This window comes from Notothenia rossii (assembly GCF_949606895.1).
Source record: "Notothenia rossii genome assembly, chromosome: 3".
Lineage (NCBI taxonomy): Eukaryota > Metazoa > Chordata > Actinopteri > Perciformes > Nototheniidae > Notothenia > Notothenia rossii.
Window position 1 is genome coordinate 22,206,678 of NC_136901.1, and position 11,158 is coordinate 22,217,835.

Consider the following 11,158-nt stretch of genomic DNA (forward strand, 5'->3'; position numbering starts at 1 on the left):
TTTTGAGGATGAGGTTGGCAAATTATCCTGCAAACTTTTATGTTTTCTTGGAGAGTGGATGAGGGCTCATGGTAAAGAGGCTCAGGAGGCTGCTCTTTCACGAGCACGCCGGGAAGTTGCAGATAAGCCCTGGTTAAGGAGCTCACTGCCTGAATTTTTATGGGACTTTGTGACTCCTCCCGATAAACTGCACGCCTGCTTTAAACCTCGAGACCCAGTTGACATGGTTCCGGTTCCAGTACCGGCCCCAGCAGCTATTTTTCTGGCTCACGTTCCGGCTCTCCGGCCCACTCCAGCTCTCCTTGTTATGTTGGGGGTGCCGCCGACTACTGTTCTGCCGCGGGTCCTGCCAACCCCATGTCCTGTTCCGTTGGGCGTCCCGCCGTCGCCTGTCTCGCCGGGGATTCTGCCAACTCCTTGTCCTTTTTCGTTGGGGGTTCCGCTGAGGTTTCCTGCCAACTCTGTGTCCTGTCCTGTTGGGGGTCCTGCCAACTACTGTTCTGCCGGGGGTCCTGCCAACCCCATGTCCTGTTCCGTTGGGGGTCCAGCCGGCACCTGTTTCGTCGGGGGTCCTGCCAACCCCATGTCCTGGTCCGTTGGGGATTCCGCTGGGGGTCCTTCCAACTCTGTGTCCTGTTCCGTTGGGGGTCCCGCCATCACCTGTCTCGCCGGGGGTCCTGCCAACTCCTTGTCCTGTTTCGTTAGGGGTTCCGCTGGGAGTCCTGCCAACTCCGTGCCCTGACCTGTTGTGGGTCCCGCCGACACCTGTCCCGCCGGGGGTCCCGCCAACACCTGTTCCATCGGAGGTCCAGACAGCTCCGAATCCTGTTCAGTCAGAGGTCCCGCTGCCTCCAGATCCTAACCCGCCGGGGGTCCCGCCTATACCATGTCCAGTTCTGTTGGGGGTCCTGCTGAAGTCTCTTCCGCCTACACCTTGTCCTGTTCCGACGGGGGTCCCGTCGACACCAGCCCTTGCCCCATCCGGGGTCCCACTGACACCAGCCCATGTTCTGTCCAGGGTCCCGTCGGGGGTTCCGTATGCACCTGTCCCGACGGCTCCGTTTCCTGTCCGGCCGACACCGGTTCCTGTACCACCGGGGTTTCTGCCATCTCCAGCTCCCAGTTCTCCGATCCCTGTGCTCCTGCTCTGGCGATCCAGCTGACCTCCGAGTTCCCCAGCCACGGCCTTCGAGCTCGAGCCTGGCCCCCTGAGTTCCCCAACCGCGGCCTTCGCCCTTGAGCCCGGACCCCTGACTTTCCCAACCGATGCCTTCGCCCTCAAGCCCGGCCCCCTGACTTTCACAAGCCGCTGCCTTCTCCCTCGAGTCCGGCCCCCTAATTTACCCCGACGAGGCCTTCACCCCTGTCTTCGGCCCCCTGAGTTTACCCGCCGCGTACTTCCCTGCTCTGTTGCTGTTCCCCAGGCCGTCCGCACGAGTCCCCCTTCTTGGCCTCTACCTTGCCCCCGGGCCGTCCGCCCGAGTCCCCCTTCTCGGCCTCTGCTTTGCCCCCGGGCCGTCCGCCCGAGTCCCCCTTCTCGGCTTCTGCTTTGCCCCCGGGCTGACCGGCTGTCCTGATGGGCTGCAGTAGGTTAGCTTCAGCAGACCTGAGGCGACGGGTGGGGGTGTGTCGTTGGATGAGGTCACAGAGGTAGGGGGGGGCAAGGTTGTTGAGGGCTTTGACATTTTAAAGTCAACGCAGTGTTTGATGTGGAGCCAGTGGAAGTCATGGAGGATAGGGGTGATGTGGTCGGAGCGTCGGGTGGAGGTGAGCAAGCGGGCAGATGAGTTTTGGACATATTGAAGTTTTTTTAGTGTGAATGCAGGTGATCCAAAAAGTATGCTGTTGCAGTAATCCAGTCTGGATGTTATAAAGGCATGGATCAGTTTCAGCAGCGGTCGATGAGAGGGAGGGTCTAATGCGGGCGATGTTCTTTAAAGAGCAACTTGCAGGTTAGAGACACCAGTGAATAAATGTGTAGGAAAATGATGAATACACTAGATTTTCAAAAAAAAAAAATATATAAATATACAGAAATATACACTACATCTGGCGTCGTTCTGGTAAGACATTTTCACTTCCGCATAAAAAAGCCTCCGCACGTGACCTCCCGCGTGTGACGTAACATGGGGGAAACAAGGGGGAGAGCGGCCGGTCTAATGTATGAATAAACATGGATCACAATGCTAGTTTTGACACAGAAGTGGTTGAAAATATATATACGAATGCATATGATTATAATTATGAGCCTGCTAGGCGTCCAAGAGACCAGGAGCAGCCAAGGATTAGAAAAAATAACGGCCATCGGAGAGAAATGGAGCTTTGGTGTGTGGAGAACCAGTGGAGAACAGAGCAGCTGTCTTGGTGAGTGACCGGCGTTAGCATGTTAGCTAACGTCAGTCACATCAAAACATTGTAAAGTTAGCAATCATATATCAGGCTATAACTAAAGTAGTATTGATAATATAGTAACGTTACTGGCAGGACTGTTGATACTGATCCATAACAGAAACTAATGCGAAAGTATCAGCCGTATCTCGCGTTATCTAATGCAACTCCGCACTACGGTGCTGACCGGAGGGGAGATAAGGCTGATACTTGACGATCTGGCGGAGAAAGGTTGTGGAGCCTCCGTTGATATGCCGTTGTAAATGGCTTGATGGAAAGCAGGTGTGTAGTCGGGGAGGGTGCACAGCTGATTGCAGCAGGTGAGTGGAGGTTGAGCCGGGAGCCAGGAGTGACAGCCACCACGCCCACACAAACAACACAGACAGGGGGAAACAAACACAAAGGAGACGGCTGGAGCAGTACATCCAGAGAACTAGAGATGGGCGAGTCCTGATTCATCCGGATCATTAACCCGGATCCTAGAAATGAGCTGGTCGTGACGAGTCTCCCCTCTCCATTAACCCGAGTCCTTTTGAGTCCTACACCTGGTGTGACGTACAAATTAAAACTATCAATTGCGTCCCTCTCTACTCTCTTTATAACATGTAAAATAACATTACAACCTACCCCAGTCCATCTGCCTACCCTTTAGCAAGTAGGATAGCTTCCAGAAGTTATCGTTTGGCTCAGGGGAGGGGACGCGGATCAGTGAAACTTCCTGCAGACTCGTGGGGACTCAGAGCCGCGGGAGCCGGGAGCCACGGGAGCCGGGAGCCGCGGGTCAACAGCAGAGCATCAGAGATTCGCAAATCCTGACTCATTGTGCAAAACATAGCAGACTCGTGCGGACTCAGAGCCGTAACCGTATAGCAGCAGATCCAGAGATCCAGCAGACTCGTCCTCATGCACGAGTCAACAGCAGACTCAGATTCGCCAAATCGCAAAATAACCCTTTTTTTGTGATCAACATTTTTTATTAAAGCAAAAGGCACTGTGTAGCGGAGATTAATATAACATCAGTTTAATATGCTCGAGAAATGCAACAACTTTTCGGTTTCACCGGTAGGATTTCTACTGTCTTGGTGGTGCTGACTCATATGACTCAAATGACTCGTATGATCCGGATCTCTTCAATGACTGACTCATAAGACTCAGAGTCCATAAAAGGATCCGGATTTGCCATCTCTACAGAGAACGAGTCCGAGAAAGTTAACTCCCCCATGTGACGTAATATGACGCGTTTGACGTATGACGTAAAAAAAAGCAGTTTTTAGTAGCAGAGCTAAGAAAACGGCTCATTTTCCTCTGAATTCCTGCCCTTATGTCTTGTAAAACATATCAAATCCTGCATTAACATTTTTAATTGTAATTTTCAGGCAATGTTAAGCATAAATGTAGTAAAAAAAAAAAAGCTGCAAGTTGCTCTTTAAATGGAAGAAAGCGTTTTTTGTGACCTGGTTGACGTGAGGGAGGAAAGTGAGGGTGGGGTGGAGGATGATGCCAAGGTTACGGATGTGAGTGGAGGGGTTGACAATGGAGCCATCGATGGTAAGAGAGTAGTAGGACAGTAGTAGGCCCCACAGTTGATGTATCGCCCGTAATATCACCTATTATCAGCATTGTTATGCATGTTTGGCAACAAAAATACTAAGGACAGAGTGCCAGTGGCTAATCTAATGAGGGTTCTTTTTGCTAAGGTACATTATGCTCTAATGCTGAGGTTTTCATTAGATGTTATCATGGTATTTATCACATGGGTAGAACAGTTCAAGAGGTGGAGAGCTCTCTGTGCATCCATGGAGATGGGATGCAGAGGCTTTACTGGACACCCTCTGCAGAACACTCATGCTGCTTTAATTAAAGAAGGTGGCAAAAAGGGGGGCAATGAAGTCCATATTGGAGGCTGCGGTAATGATCTGGCTTGGTCACCTGACTGAAGAGAGACCTAAAACACCTGCTGACCCACTGCAGAGGTGTCCAAAAAGCACAAAAGAGTACAAAATGGTGTATGTCAGAACCACCTACTCATCATAGAAATAAAAAGGTTAAAAGAATAGATACATTTCATAATACAGGTGGGTTTTTGTATCCAGTAGGCCAGTACAATGTTATTTAGGGTCTACAGGGTTAGACATGCGGATAAAAAGGAGTTCCAGACAGGTCTACATTCAGCAGGCAGTGAAACAGCTTTCTCAGGCTAATCTCTAATGGTGTTAAGCAGGCTGTGTGCTGCTGATCCAAACCTATTATCTAATTGCTACTGCAGCAACACTGACTGGGCATAACACATCAATCTCTTCCTCCCTCCTCCCTCTCTCCCTCCCTTCCATATATGCTGCGTAATGTGTTTCCTTTTCTCTGTCCATCACTCCCTGCTTACTTAGACTCTCTTTGCAAACAATATTGACTTTGTGCACATTATAATTTTGTTCCTATTATTTTATATATTTAAGAATGTTTCCACTTTTTGGAACCACTTGGTATTTACCAACCAGGAACGGGAAGCAAATATTACCCCACATTCCCTTTTAAAATGCCATGTTGGAGTGTATATGGACTCACACTAAAAACACTTCTATGTATGAGTTTTGTCGAAAATTTGCCAACCTCATCCGCTTAAAGGCGTCCCACCCCAATATCAAATCACGTACAATGTGCTGGAGCGCTAGCCATTAGAAGCACAAGTGTTACATAGTGATATCACTATGTTACTGAAGTAAAAAAAGGAGTCCAATGGAGGCGTATTACTTTCAATAGAGTCTTTAAAGGTCCCATGTCATGCTTTTCCGGTTATTACCCGTCCCCTTGTGTGTTATGAATAGTCTGGTCGTAAAGAACCGGGTGATTTGTTACCGTAATTTCTCGTTTGGAATATGAAGAAATGAACTGCGGTCTGGCTCTCCCAGCTTGCACGCGGTTTGATTGGCTAGCGCTTGTACTGTCAGATTTGCATAAACGGGATTTGATTGGCTGACGCTTCCACCTCAGCTTCAAAAGCTGAACATTGCTCAACTTTTGAATCCTGAAAATCCTGGAAATCTTCGCTTTGCTTCCCCACAATGCAGTTTGGCGAAAAGCGAGGCAAAGTGACGTCACCCCATTCAAAGTGAATGGGCAGAGAAGCGTTGGAAGCGGTGGAAGATCTTTTTAAAGCTGCTGTGTGGACGGGCCGTAACGGCTCCTACACACGGCGGCCTGCGTTGTCGCTTGCCGGCGGGGGGGGCTGAAACTCGACCAACAACCAATCACATGAATCTCCCGACCCAGACACACAAGCACGCCGTTTGATTGGCTAGAGCTTGCACTGGCATATAATTCGATTGGCTGACGCCTCCGTCGAGGCGGCAAAAGTAGAACATTGCTCTACTTTTGCAGCGAGCACCGCGAGAGAAGCTACGCTTTGCTCCCACAATGCAGTTCAGCGAATCGTGACATCACCCCATTCAAAGTGAATGGGCAGAAGCGTTGAAGCGGCAACGCACGCCGCCGTGTGTAGGGGCCTTAACACAGAAAATACCTGTCTATGCTGCTCCAGAACGCCTCGTTGGACATTTCTCTTTTTCCATTGTTTTCTTCCTGGGTACAGTGACATGCCCATACCCAAATGGACCCATTGGTCCAAATGGACCAATCCGTGGAGCCGTTACGTTACGTCCGCGGAGCCGTTACGTTACGTTTTTCTCAGCTGCAGCTCCGCCGATTTCTCCTCCCTAGACAGCGGGACACGGCGAGGCTGCGAGTGTGTGTGTGTGTGGGCTCGGGCTGGTTTCGGGCTGGGTTTCGCTGTGTCTCGCTGTCTCGCAGACGACCACTGGGCTCACAGGGAGGGGGGGGCAGGAGCTCCAACAAGCCGTTTAGGACAGAGAGTGAATACACATACTATACAGAGATGCTGTATGAGAAACCAATATGAGTTTGGAAAATTGCACAATATAAATCTATTCTAGTAGACCTCAACAATGGAATTATGATCAGTAGAAATGGCCATGACATGGGACCAGTGGCGGTTCTACGGGGTGGCACGGGGTGGCAGCTGCCACCTCAGAAAAATGGCTTGCCACCCCAGTTGGCAGCTTTGTTTTGAAAGAAAAGTTGTGGCTCATCGGACATTTATGAGAGAAAGTCTCGAATGTCAAGTGCATGTCGAGTGCAAGTGAATGCAGCACAAGACGCGAGCCTTGTAACCCCTCCCCCGGCCCTGGCGCGAGCCTTGAAATATGATTGGCGGCGATTATATTTGAACGGGGGGACAGCGCAAAACGAGAAGCATTTTGGATCCAAGTAGACGGAAGGAATGAGGTATTTGCGGTCTACAATGACAGAGAAGAGCCTGTCAAGTTTGGCTGTAAGGCAAGGCAAGGCAAGTTTATTTATATAGCACGCGACAATTCAAAGTGCTTTACAAAACAAATTAAAATACTTTTTAGGAATAAATACAGTACAAACACATTATATAATGGCATTTTACAACAAGCATTACAAAGAAAAGATAATAAAATAATAAAAGTAAACACCACAGGTATACAATACATGTTTAAAAGGCATACTGTAATTCGAATATGAGCAGCTCAATTAAAAGCAGCGGCAAAGAAATATGTTTTTAGTCTCGATTTAAAAATAGTAAGCGTTTCTGCGGACGTGCATGATTTGGGTAGTTTGTTCCAGAGTGTCGGGGCATAACTGCTAAATTCTGCCTCTCCATGTTTTGTTGTTACTCTCGGAACCGATAGCAGACCTGTCCCAGAAGACCTGAGGCACCTTGATGGCTCGTAATTATGTAGGCGATCGTTGATATACTTTGGTCCTAAACCATGTAATGATTTAAAAACTAGCAACAGTACTTTAAAATCAATTCTTTGGCCGACTGGAAGCCAGTGTAAAGACTTCAGAACCGGACTGATGTGATCCACTGTTTTTTTGTAAGTGAGGACACATGCAGCTGCGTTCTGAATCAGCTGCAGCTTTCTGATGGATTTCTTTGTCAGCCCTGTGTATACACTATTGCAGTAGTCGAGTCTACTAAAAAGTTCCTACCCTCACCTATGGTCATGAAGGGTGGGTCATGACCGAAAGAACGAGATCGCGGGTACAAGCGGCCGAGATGGGTTTTCTCCGCAGGGTGGCTGGTGTCTCCCTTAGGGATAAGGTGAGAAGTTCGGTCATCCGGGAGGGACTCGGAGTTGAACCGCTCCTCCTTCGCGTCGAAAGGAGCCAGTTGAGGTGGTTCGGGCACCTAGTTAGGATGCCACCTGGGCGCCTCCCTAGGGAGGTGTTCCAGGCACGTCCAGCTGGGAAGAGACCAAGGGGTAGACCTAGAACCAGATGGAGGGATTATATCTCTTCTCTGGCCTGGGAGCGCCTTGGGATCCCCCAGTCAGAGCTGGTTGATGTGGCCAGGGAAAAGAAAGTTTGGGGCTCTCTGCTGGAACTGCTACCTCCGCGACCCGACCACAGATAAGCGGGAGAAGATGGATGGATGGATGGAGTCTACTAAAGATAAAAGCATGGACAAGCTTTTCTAAGTCCTGTTGTGACATTAGTTTTTTAATCCTCGATATGTTCTTCAGGCTGTACTCAGCATTGAATCAAAATGCACCATAGCTTTAGATCTTAATCAATTTGTGAGTTTTGCTGAACAAGATGGTAATCGCCACATTCAGCTGTTAGGCGCCAACTTGATGCTCTGCTCACGGATGACTCGATGAGCATAAAAAAACTGTTAAGATGATGACCTTACGTGTGTATATATTTTTTTCTTTGTGGGGGTCTGGCCCCAAAAAACAGTTTTAAGTCCTGAGAAAGTCAAATAAGACGGTATGTAAAACTACACTGCCCAGCCAAAACAAAGTAACCACTTTGATTTAACTAGGCCAGTAGGTAAGGACTTTCCACTGGTGAATAACTTACTGCAGCGATGTATATGTTTTAGCTGAATACACGTTTTTTAACCCTTACTGATGCAGTTAGTCACTTCTTTAATGTTTGTTCTTTCTGATGTAAAGTCAAGGTTGCAACTGTTTGCAATGAAGTTGTGGGGCGCTGAACTGTTCCTTTGAATCTTTTGATTTAGGATAGTAATTACTTGTCTTTCAAATTTGAAGGAGGGTGAGCAAGCATCTTGAGGAACATTCATCATTAACTCCTCCAAAATATATAGTTTATTTAATAATGACACTGAATATGTGAATCATAACAGTGATTGACAGCTGATAGGAATAATATGATTGTTAATATTATCATATACATTTAGACAAACATCGACGAGACAATTAATTAATGTACTTATTGCAGCTGTCTGCATAGATTTGGTACCCCTGCTGGTCTAAGAGAGAGACAAACTCATTCAGTTATTGTTCAGTTAAAATTCATTCAAATATGTCTGCCACCTTATATATTTATATTTAAGGCTTTACTGATGTGCCACAATAATTTCACCTGATGTTATTGAGTTAAAATAAATATTGTGGCTTTCCAAGTTAACATTAATTGACATGACTGCGATTAAATCAGCATATACTTCTGCAAGGGGATGCCACCCCTCAAAATCTCCTGCCACCCTCTTGCCACCCCATGAATATTTTTCTAGATCCGCCCCTGCATGGGACCTTTAAATTGCATATAAAACGTCTTTCAGCATTCTTTGAATTTCTAGTTTAAATTTAAACATACTATTGCTGTATTCCGCATGACCCCATTTAGGATGCAGTGAGCAGTTTTTTTATGGAACATAAAATAACATCTGAGTATCATATTGAACTAACAAGAACATTTGCTGGGTGAAAAATATGACTTGCAATTACAACAGTTGCAGAAATGCTGTTAGGGTCCTACTGTTTGATACTATTAAAAGGGAACAACACCTTAATTAAAGCCAGGTTGGGTTATGTTTAATCCTTTTTTTTTTTTTTTTTTAAAGTTTTACAGTCAGTTAATACCCAAGGTGCAATCCCATGTATTACCAGCGGAAAAACTACTAAAATGTACATCATTTTAAACACATAAATAGGAGTAATTACCAATAAAAAAAGCAACATGAATGGCATTCAAATACATGAGTGCTCTTAATATATATTGTCAGCCTTTCACTCATACAGACATTCTTAAAACCCATTCAAACCAACAGAGAAAAATGGCTCCATTCAAAGTGTTTTATAATCTATGTATTGTAGTTCCTCAGCCATGTGGACTGGCTGCGAGCGCACTGAGTGCATCTTTACAATTCACCATGGACCAATTCTCAATATGTTTGCAGCGCTGCGCAATGCGGGAAGTAACATGACATGTACTGGAGCTGCTTTTCCACATTTTGTCTAACTGATGTCAGCTTTTGATTTTATTTGCAATAATATAAGTATTTCAATATATAGTGAGCAACCTATTTCACTTTAAGAACCCTTGCATGCATGTATTGGGCACATTTTTGTCATATAATAAAAAACCTTGACACTTGCTTGTACAATGTTTTAATAACATAACTTTGACACTATGTTGTGTGATAATTGACCACACACAAAGTTAGTTTCAAGTCTTGGCATGACTATTTGAATACACATTTTAATTAAATCAATTCCATATTTACAGTCTCAATTACACATCACATTAAAGCTTAATTTTAAACTATACAATTTATACTATATGCTAAGTGTTGTCAAGTATTTTTTCTTTTATTATTATTAACTGTTGCCTTCTTTAAGATACATTTTCTCATTGTAATACAGTGTTGGGAGGCTCCATTGAAACAAGACTACAGTGACCCTCAGTGGCTTCACACAGACAGTACACACTCACTTTGGAGATATTCTTAAATGTTAAAGATACCTGGTCCATTTTGCCGTTCATTTAACATTTGACCATAAAAACAGCAAAAAAACAAAAAAACATTATATGAATAAAACCATAAAAAGCTACTAAATGCACCTTGATTCGAGATTGTTTGGTAATTTATAAAAAAGTGTTTGAACTACAACTACTAAACACCTCTAAGTCAAATACAATATATTTAAATAGTATAGGTTAAGATAAAGTACCAGCAATGATGACACACTAAAGGCATCAATACACCATTAAAAAAAGTCACTATAAGTATAAATACAAAAATATAATAAATAATGATTTGCACATTTAGTATTGAGTTATTCCATATTGTAATAAAGTTGGATTAATTTTATACTGATTCTGTGGTGAATGTGAATCTGGGACAATGATATGCGAAACTTTAGCAAATTGTATATAACATGTCTGTTGAACTACATCTACAAACAGAGCAGGGCTCAAATACAGGCGTCACACACACACACACACACACACACACACACACACACACACACACACACACACACACACACACACACACACACACACACACACCAAGCAGGAAGGATACAATGACACTTACCAAAGAATGGTGAAGGAAAGGCAGGTTGACTGGTGGAAAACTCTGAGGCCATCTGGTGGATGAGTGGAGAATTGGGCAAGCAGGCCTGAATTATACTGTATGTGTGTATACATTTAAACAGAGGTGAAAAAAGTACATTTGAACTCTTTTTAATTAAAAAATACAAATAAAATAAATATTATTTATTTGTTACACACCTGTCCATTTTGGTGCAGTAAATGCATTTGCTATATGTATGTTGCTTTATCTTTGCTCATATTCCCTAGGCATCCCTATGTTCTAAACATTTGATTGATTCACATTATTATTTAATTTGCTAGTCAATATTTATCAAAACAGGTAAGTGTAACCTCCTAGAAGTTCTATCATGTAAAT